An 8,978-nucleotide genomic window follows, 5' to 3' on the forward strand; every position below is an offset into this window, starting at 1 on the left:
AGTGATAGAGAGTGTCAGAGAGTGTCAGAGAGTGATAGAGAGTGTCAGAAAGTAATAGAGAGTGATAGAGAGTGTCAGAGAGTGTCAGAGAGTGATAGAGAGTGTCAGAGAGTGGTAGAGAGTGTCAGAGAGTGTCTGAGAGTGACAGAGAGTGACAGAGGGTCTCTGAGAGTGTCAGATAGTGATAGAGAGCCTCTGAGAGTTTCAGAGAGTGTCAGAGAGTGATAGAGAGTGTCAGAGAATGTCAGAGTGTGTCAGCGTGTGTCAGAGGGTGTCAGAGAGTGTCAGAGAGTGGTAGAGAGTGTCAGAGAGTGATAGAGAGTGTCAGAGAGTGTCAGAGTGTGTTAGAGGTTGTCAGAGTGTGTCAGAGAGTGATAGAGAGTGATAGAGAGTGTCAGAGAGTGTCCTAGAGTGATGGAGAGTGTCACAGAGTGATAGAGAGTGTCAGAGTGTGTCAGAGAGTGTCAGAGCGTAATAGAGAGTGATGGAGAGCGTCAGAGAGTGTCAGAGAGATAGAGAGTGTCAGAGTGTGTCACAGAGTGTCTGAGTGTGTCAGAGAGTGTCTCAGAGTGATAGAGAATGATAGAGAGTGTCTGAGAGTGTCAGAGAGTGTCAGAGAGTGATAGAGAGTGTCACAGAGTGTCATCGAGTGATGGAGAGTGTCAGAGAGTGTCAGAGAGTGATAGAGAGTGATAGAGAGTGTCAGAGAGTGTCAGCGAGTGATAGAGAGTGTCAGAGTGAGGCACAGAGTGTCTGAGTGTGTCGCAGAGTGTCAGAGAGTGATAGAGAATGATAGAGAGTGTCAGAGAGTGTCAGAGAGTGATAGAGAGTGTCAGAGTGTGATAGAGAGTGTCAGAGATTGTCAGAGAGTGTCAGAGAGTGATAAAGAGTGATAGAGAGTGCCTGAGAGTGATAGAGAGTGTCAGAGAGAGTCATTGAGTGATAGAGTGTGTCAGAGAGTGTCAGAGAGTGATCGAGAGTCTCAGAGAGTGATAAGAGTGATAGAGAGTGTCTGAGAGTGTCTGTGATTGTCACAGAGTGTCTGAGAGTGTCAGAGAGTGTCAGAGAGTGATAGAGAGTGTCTGAGAGTGTCTGAGAGAGTCAGAGAGTGATAGAGAGAGTCAGAGAGTGATAGAGAGTGTCTGAGAGTGTCTGAGAGTGTCAGAGAGTGTCAGAGAGTGATAGAGTGTGTCAGAGAGTGTCATTGAGTGATAGAGAGTGTCAGAGAGTGATAAAGAGTGTCAGAAAGTGATAGAGAGTGATAGAGAGTGTCAGAGAGTGTCAGAGAGTGTCAGAGAGTGTCAGAGAGTGACAGAGAGTGTCAGAGAGTGATAGAGTGTGTCACAGAGTGTCATCGAGTGATGGAGTGTGTCAGAGAGTGTCAGAGAGTGATGGATAGTGATAGAGAGTGTCAGAGAGTGTCAGAGAGTGATAGAGAGTGTCAGAGTGAGTCACAGAGTGTCTGAGTGTGTCAGAGAGTGTCAGAGAGTGATAGAGAATGATAGAGAGTTTCTGAGAGTGTCTGTGATTGTCAGAGAGTGTCTGAGAGTGTCAGAGAGTGATAGAGAGTGTCTGAGAGTGTCTGAGAGTGTCAGAGAGTGTCTGAGAGTGTCTGAGAGTGTCAGAGAGTGATAGAGAGTGATAGAGAGTGTCTGAGAGTGTCAGAGAGTGTCAGAGAGTATCAGAGAGTGATAGAGAGTGTCAGAGAGTGTCATTGAGTGATAGAGAGTGTCAGAGAGTGTCAGAGAGTGATAGAGAGTGTCAGAAAGTGATAGAGAGTGATAGAGAGTGTCAGAGAGTGTCAGAGAGTTTCAGAGAGTGTCAGAGAGTGTTAGAGAGTGTCAGAGAGTGATAGAGTGTGTCACGAGTGTCATCGAGTGATGGAGAGTGTCAGAGAGTGTCAGAGGTGTCAGAGAGTGATAGAGAGTGTCAGAGAGTGTCATTGAGTGATAGAGAGTGTCAGAGAGTGTCAGAGAGTGATAGAGAGTGTCAGAAAGTGATAGAGAGTGATAGAGAGTGTCAGAGAGTGTCAGAGAGTGTTAGAGAGTATCAGAGAGTGATAGAGAGTGTCAGAGAGTGTCATTGAGTGATAGAGAGTGTCAGAGAGTGTCAGAGAGTGATAGAGAGTGTCAGAAAGTGATAGAGAGTGATAGAGTGTGTCAGAGAGTGTCAGAGAGTTTCAGCGAGTGTCAGAGAGTGATAGAGAGTGTCAGAGAGTGATAGAGTGTGTCACAGAGTGTCATCGAGTGATGGAGAGTGTCAGAGAGTGTCAGAGGTGTCAGAGAGTGATAGAGAGTGTCAGAGAGTGTCATTGAGTGATAGAGAGTGTCAGAGAGTGTCAGAGAGTGAAAGAGAGTGTCAGAAAGTGATAGAGAGTGATAGAGAGTGTCAGAGAGTGTCAGAGAGTGATAGAGAGTGTCGGAGAGTGATAGAGAGTGTCAGAGAGTGTCTGAGAGTGACAGAGAGTGACAGAGGGTGTCTGAGAGTGTCAGATAGTGATAGAGAGCCTCTGAGAGTTTCAGAGAGTGTCAGAGAGTGATAGAGAGTGTCAGAGAGTGTCAGAGAGTGTCAGAGTGTGTCAGAGTGTGTTAGAGGTTGTCAGAGTGTGTCAGAGAGTGATAGAGTGTGATAGAGAGTGTCAGAGAGTGTCCTAGAGTGATGGAGAGTGTCACAGAGTGATAGAGAGTGTCAGAGTGTGTCAGAGAGTGTCAGAGGGTAATAGAGAGTGATGGAGAGCGTCAGAGAGTGTCAGAGTGATAGAGAGTGTCAGAGTGTGTCACAGAGTGTCTGATTGTGTCAGAGAGTGTCAGAGAGTGAAAGAGAGTGTCACAGAGTGTCATTGAGTGATAGAGAGTGTCAGAGAGTGTCAGAGAATGATAGAGAGTGTCAGAGAGTGTCAGAGTGTGTCAGAGTGTGTCAGAGGGTGTCAGAGAGTGTCAGAGAGTGGTAGAGAGTGTCAGAGAGTGATAGAGAGTGATAGAGAGCGTCAGAGAGTGTCATAGAGTGATAGAGAGTGTCAGAGTGTGTCACAGAGTGTCTGATTGTGTCAGAGAGTGTCAGAGAGTGATAGAGAGTGTCACAGAGTGTCATTGAGTGATAGAGAGTGTCAGAGAGTGTCAGAGAGTGATAGAGAGTGATCGAGAGAGTCAGAGAGAGTCAGAGAGTGACAGAGAGTGATAGAGAGTGTCTGAGAGTGTCTGAGAGTGTCTGACAGTGTCTGTGATTGTCAGAGACTGTCTGAGAGTGTCAGAGAGTGTCAGAGAGTGATAGAGAGTGTCTGAGAGTGTCTGAGAGTGTCAGAGAGTGTCAGAGAGTGATAGAGAGTGATAGAGAGCGTCTGAGAGTGTATGAGAGTGTCAGAGAGTGTCAGAGAGTGATAGAGTGTGTCAGAGAGTGTCATTGAGTGATAGAGAGTGTCAGAGAGTGTCAGAGAGTGATAGAGAGTGTCAGAAAGTGATAGAGAGTGTCAGAGAGTGTCAGAGAGTGTCAGAGAGTGATAGAGAGTGTCAGAGAGTGATAGAGTGTGTCACAGAGTGTCATCGAGTGATGGAGAGTGTCAGAGAGTGTCAGAGAGTGATAGAGAGTGATAGAGAGTGTCAGAGAGTGTCAGAGAGTGTCAGAGAGTGATAGAGAGTGTCAGAGTGAGTCACAGAGTGTCTGAGTGTGTCAGAGAGTGTCAGAGAGTGATAGAGAATGATAGAGAGTGTCTGAGAGTGTCTGTGATTGTCAGAGAGTGTCTGAGAGTGTCAGAGAGTGTCATTGAGTGATAGAGAGTGTCAGAGAGTGTCAGAGAGTGATAGAGAGTGTCAGAAAGTAATAGAGAGTGATAGAGAGTGTCAGAGAGTGTCAGAGAGTGATAGAGAGTGTCAGAGAGTGATAGAGAGTGTCAGAGAGTGTCTGAGAGTGACAGAGAGTGACAGAGGGTCTCTGGGAGTGTCAGATAGTGATAGAGAGCCTCTGAGAGTTTCAGAGAGTGTCAGAGAGTGATAGAGAGTGTCAGAGAGTGTCAGAGTGTGTCAGCGTGTGTCAGAGGGTGTCAGAGAGTGTCAGAGAGTGGTAGAGAGTGTCAGAGAGTGATAGAGAGTGTCAGAGAGTGTCAGAGTGTGTTAGAGGTTGTCAGAGTGTGTCAGAGAGTGATAGAGAGTGATAGAGAGTGTCAGAGAGTGTCCTAGAGTGATGGAGAGTGTCACAGAGTGATAGAGAGTGTCAGAGTGTGTCAGAGAGTGTCAGAGCGTAATAGAGAGTGATGGAGAGCGTCAGAGAGTGTCAGAGAGATAGAGAGTGTCAGAGTGTGTCACAGAGTGTCTGAGTGTGTCAGAGAGTGTCTCAGAGTGATAGAGAATGATAGAGAGTGTCTGAGAGTGTCAGAGAGTGTCAGAGAGTGATAGAGAGTGTCACAGTCTGTCATCGAGTGATGGAGAGTGTCAGAGAGTGTCAGAGAGTGATAGAGAGTGATAGAGAGTGTCAGAGAGTGATAGAGAGTGTCAGAGTGAGGCACAGAGTGTCTGAGTGTGTCGCAGAGTGTCAGAGAGTGATAGAGAATGATAGAGAGTGTCAGAGAGTGTCAGAGAGTGATAGAGAGTGTCAGAGCGTGATAGAGAGTGTCAGAGATTGTCAGAGAGTGTCAGAGAGTGAAAAAGAGTGATAGAGAGTGCCTGAGAGTGATAGAGAGTGTCAGACAGAGTCATTGAGTGATAGAGTGTGTCAGAGAGTGTCAGAGAGTGATCGAGAGTCTCAGAGAGTGATAAGAGTGATAGAGAGTGTCTGAGAGTGTCTGTGATTGTCACAGAGTGTCTGAGAGTGTCAGAGAGTGTCAGAGAGTGATAGAGAGTGTCTGAGAGTGTCTGAGAGTGTCAGAGAGTGTCTGAGAGTGTCTGAGAGAGTCAGAGAGTGATAGAGAGTGTCTGAGAGTGTCTGAGAGTGTCAGAGAGTGTCAGAGAGTGATAGAGTGTGTCAGAGAGTGTCATTGAGTGATAGAGAGTGTCAGAGAGTGATAAAGAGTGTCAGAAAGTGATAGAGAGTGATAGAGAGTGTCAGAGAGTGTCAGAGAGTGTCAGAGAGTGTCAGAGAGTGACAGAGAGTGTCAGAGAGTGATAGAGAATGATAGAGAGTGTCAGAGAGTGTCAGAGAGTGATAGAGAGTGTCAGAGCGTGATAGAGAGTGTCAGAGATTGTCAGAGAGTGTCAGAGAGTGAAAAAGAGTGATAGAGAGTGCCTGAGAGTGATAGAGAGTGTCAGACAGAGTCATTGAGTGATAGAGTGTGTCAGAGAGTGTCAGAGAGTGATCGAGAGTCTCAGAGAGTGATAAGAGTGATAGAGAGTGTCTGAGAGTGTCTGAGAGTGTCATAGAGTGTCTGAGAGTGTCTGAGAGAGTCAGAGAGTGATAGAGAGTGTCTGAGAGTGTCTGAGAGTGAAAGAGAGTGTCAGAGAGTGATAGAGTGTGTCAGAGAGTGTCATTGAGTGATAGAGAGTGTCAGAGAGTGATAAAGAGTGTCAGAAAGTGATAGAGAGTGATAGAGAGTGTCAGAGAGTGTCAGAGAGTGTCAGAGAGTGTCAGAGAGTGACAGAGAGTGTCAGAGAGTGATAGAGTGTGTCACAGAGTGTCATCGAGTGATGGAGTGTGTCAGAGAGTGTCAGAGAGTGATAGATAGTGATAGAGAGTGTCAGAGAGTGTCAGAGAGTGATAGAGAGTGTCAGAGTGAGTCACAGAGTGTCTGAGTGTGTCAGAGAGTGTCAGAGAGTGATAGAGAATGATAGAGAGTTTCTGAGAGTGTCTGTGATTGTCAGAGAGTGTCTGAGAGTGTCAGAGAGTGATAGAGAGTGTCAGAGAGTGATAGAGAGTGTCTGAGAGTGTCTGAGAGTGTCAGAGAGTGATAGAGAGTGATAGAGAGTGTCTGAGAGTGTCAGAGAGTGTCAGAGAGTATCAGAGAGTGATAGAGAGTGTCAGAGAGTGTCATTGAGTGATAGAGAGTGTCAGAGAGTGTCAGAGAGTGATAGAGAGTGTCAGAAAGTGATAGAGAGTGATAGAGAGTGTCAGAGAGTGTCAGAGAGTTTCAGAGAGTGTCAGAGAGTGTTAGAGAGTGTCAGAGAGTGATAGAGTGTGTCACAGAGTGTCATCGAGTGATGGAGAGTGTCAGAGAGTGTCAGAGGTGTCAGAGAGTGATAGAGAGTGTCAGAGAGTGTCATTGAGTGATAGAGAGTGTCAGAGAGTGTCAGAGAGTGATAGAGAGTGTCAGAAAGTGATAGAGAGTGATAGAGAGTGTCAGAGAGTGTCAGAGAGTGTCAGAGAGTATCAGACAGTGATAGAGAGTGTCAGAGAGTGTCATTGAGTGATTGAGAGTGTCAGAGAGTGATAGAGAGTGTCAGAAAGTGATAGAGAGTGATAGAGAGTGTCAGAGAGTGTCAGAGAGTTTCAGAGAGTGTCAGAGAGTGATAGAGAGTTTCAGAGAGTGATAGAGTGTGTCACAGAGTGTCATCGAGTGATGGAGAGTGTCAGAGAGTGTCAGAGGTGTCAGAGAGTGATAGAGAGTGTCAGAGAGTGTCATTGAGTGATAGAGAGTGTCAGAGAGTGTCAGAGAGAGATAGAGAGTGTCAGAAAGTGATAGAGAGTGATAGAGAGTGTCAGAGAGTGTCAGAGAGTGATAGAGAGTGTCGGAGAGTGATAGAGAGTGTCAGAGAGTGTCTGAGAGTGACAGAGAGTGACAGAGGGTCTCTGGGAGTGTCAGATAGTGATAGAGAGCCTCTGAGAGTTTCAGAGAGTGTCAGAGAGTGATAGAGAGTGTCAGAGAGTGTCAGAGTGTGTCAGCGTGTGTCAGAGGGTGTCAGAGAGTGTCAGAGAGTGGTAGAGAGTGTCAGAGAGTGATAGAGAGTGTCAGAGAGTGTCAGAGTGTGTTAGAGGTTGTCAGAGTGTGTCAGAGAGTGATAGAGAGTGATAGAGAGTGTCAGAGAGTGTCCTAGAGTGATGGAGAGTGTCACAGAGTGATAGAGAGTGTCAGAGTGTGTCAGAGAGTGTCAGAGCGTAATAGAGAGTGATGGAGAGCGTCAGAGAGTGTCAGAGAGATAGAGAATGTCAGAGTGTGTCACAGAGTGTCTGAGTGTGTCAGAGAGTGTCTCAGAGTGATAGAGAATGATAGAGAGTGTCTGAGAGTGTCAGAGAGTGTCAGAGAGTGATAGAGAGTGTCACAGTCTGTCATCGAGTGATGGAGAGTGTCAGAGAGTGTCAGAGAGTGATAGAGAGTGATAGAGAGTGTCAGAGAGTGATAGAGAGTGTCAGAGTGAGGCACAGAGTGTCTGAGTGTGTCGCAGAGTGTCAGAGAGTGATAGAGAATGATAGAGAGTGTCAGAGAGTGTCAGAGAGTGATAGAGAGTGTCAGAGCGTGATAGAGAGTGTCAGAGATTGTCAGAGAGTGTCAGAGAGTGAAAAAGAGTGATAGAGAGTGCCTGAGAGTGATAGAGAGTGTCAGACAGAGTCATTGAGTGATAGAGTGTGTCAGAGAGTGTCAGAGAGTGATCGAGAGTCTCAGAGAGTGATAAGAGTGATAGAGAGTGTCTGAGAGTGTCTGTGATTGTCACATAGTGTCTGAGAGTGTCAGAGAGTGTCAGAGAGTGATAGAGAGTGTCTGAGAGTGTCTGAGAGTGTCAGAGAGTGTCTGAGAGTGTCTGAGAGAGTCAGAGAGTGATAGAGAGTGTCTGAGAGTGTCTGAGAGTGTCAGAGAGTGTCAGAGAGTGATAGAGTGTGTCAGAGAGTGTCATTGAGTGATAGAGAGTGTCAGAGAGTGATAAAGAGTGTCAGAAAGTGATAGAGAGTGATAGAGAGTGTCAGAGAGTGTCAGAGAGTGTCAGAGAGTGTCAGAGAGTGACAGAGAGTGTCAGAGAGTGATAGAGAATGATAGAGAGTGTCAGAGAGTGTCAGAGAGTGATAGAGAGTGTCAGAGCGTGATAGAGAGTGTCAGAGATTGTCAGAGAGTGTCAGAGAGTGAAAAAGAGTGATAGAGAGTGCCTGAGAGTGATAGAGAGTGTCAGACAGAGTCATTGAGTGATAGAGTGTGTCAGAGAGTGTCAGAGAGTGATCGAGAGTCTCAGAGAGTGATAAGAGTGATAGAGAGTGTCTGAGAGTGTCTGAGAGTGTCAGAGAGTGTCTGAGAGTGTCTGAGAGAGTCAGAGAGTGATAGAGAGTGTCTGAGAGTGTCTGAGAGTGAAAGAGAGTGTCAGAGAGTGATAGAGTGTGTCAGAGAGTGTCATTGAGTGATAGAGAGTGTCAGAGAGTGATAAAGAGTGTCAGAAAGTGATAGAGAGTGATAGAGAGTGTCAGAGAGTGTCAGAGAGTGTCAGAGAGTGACAGAGAGTGTCAGAGAGTGATAGAGTGTGTCACAGAGTGTCATCGAGTGATGGAGTGTGTCAGAGAGTGTCAGAGAGTGATAGATAGTGATAGAGAGTGTCAGAGAGTGTCAGAGAGTGATAGAGAGTGTCAGAGTGAGTCACAGAGTGTCTGAGTGTGTCAGAGAGTGTCAGAGAGTGATAGAGAATGATAGAGAGTTTCTGAGAGTGTCTGTGATTGTCAGAGAGTGTCTGAGAGTGTCAGAGAGTGATAGAGAGTGTCTGAGAGTGTCTGAGAGTGTCAGAGAGTGTCTGAGAGTGTCTGAGAGTGTCAGAGAGTGATAGAGAGTGATAGAGAGTGTCTGAGAGTGTCAGAGAGTGTCAGAGAGTATCAGAGAGTGATAGAGAGTGTCAGAGAGTGTCATTGAGTGATAGAGAGTGTCAGAGAGTGTCAGAGAGTGATAGAGAGTGTCAGAAAGTGATAGAGAGTGATAGAGAGTGTCAGAGAGTGTCAGAGAGTTTCAGAGAGTGTCAGAGAGTGTTAGAGAGTGTCAGAGAGTGATAGAGTGTGTCACAGAGTGTCATCGAGTGATGGAGAGTGTAAGAGAGTGTCAGAGGTGTCAGAGAGTGATAGAGAGTGTCAGAGAGTGTCATTGAGTGATA

This window comes from Heterodontus francisci, chromosome 28 (assembly GCF_036365525.1).
Source record: "Heterodontus francisci isolate sHetFra1 chromosome 28, sHetFra1.hap1, whole genome shotgun sequence".
Taxonomy (NCBI): Eukaryota; Metazoa; Chordata; class Chondrichthyes; order Heterodontiformes; family Heterodontidae; genus Heterodontus; species Heterodontus francisci.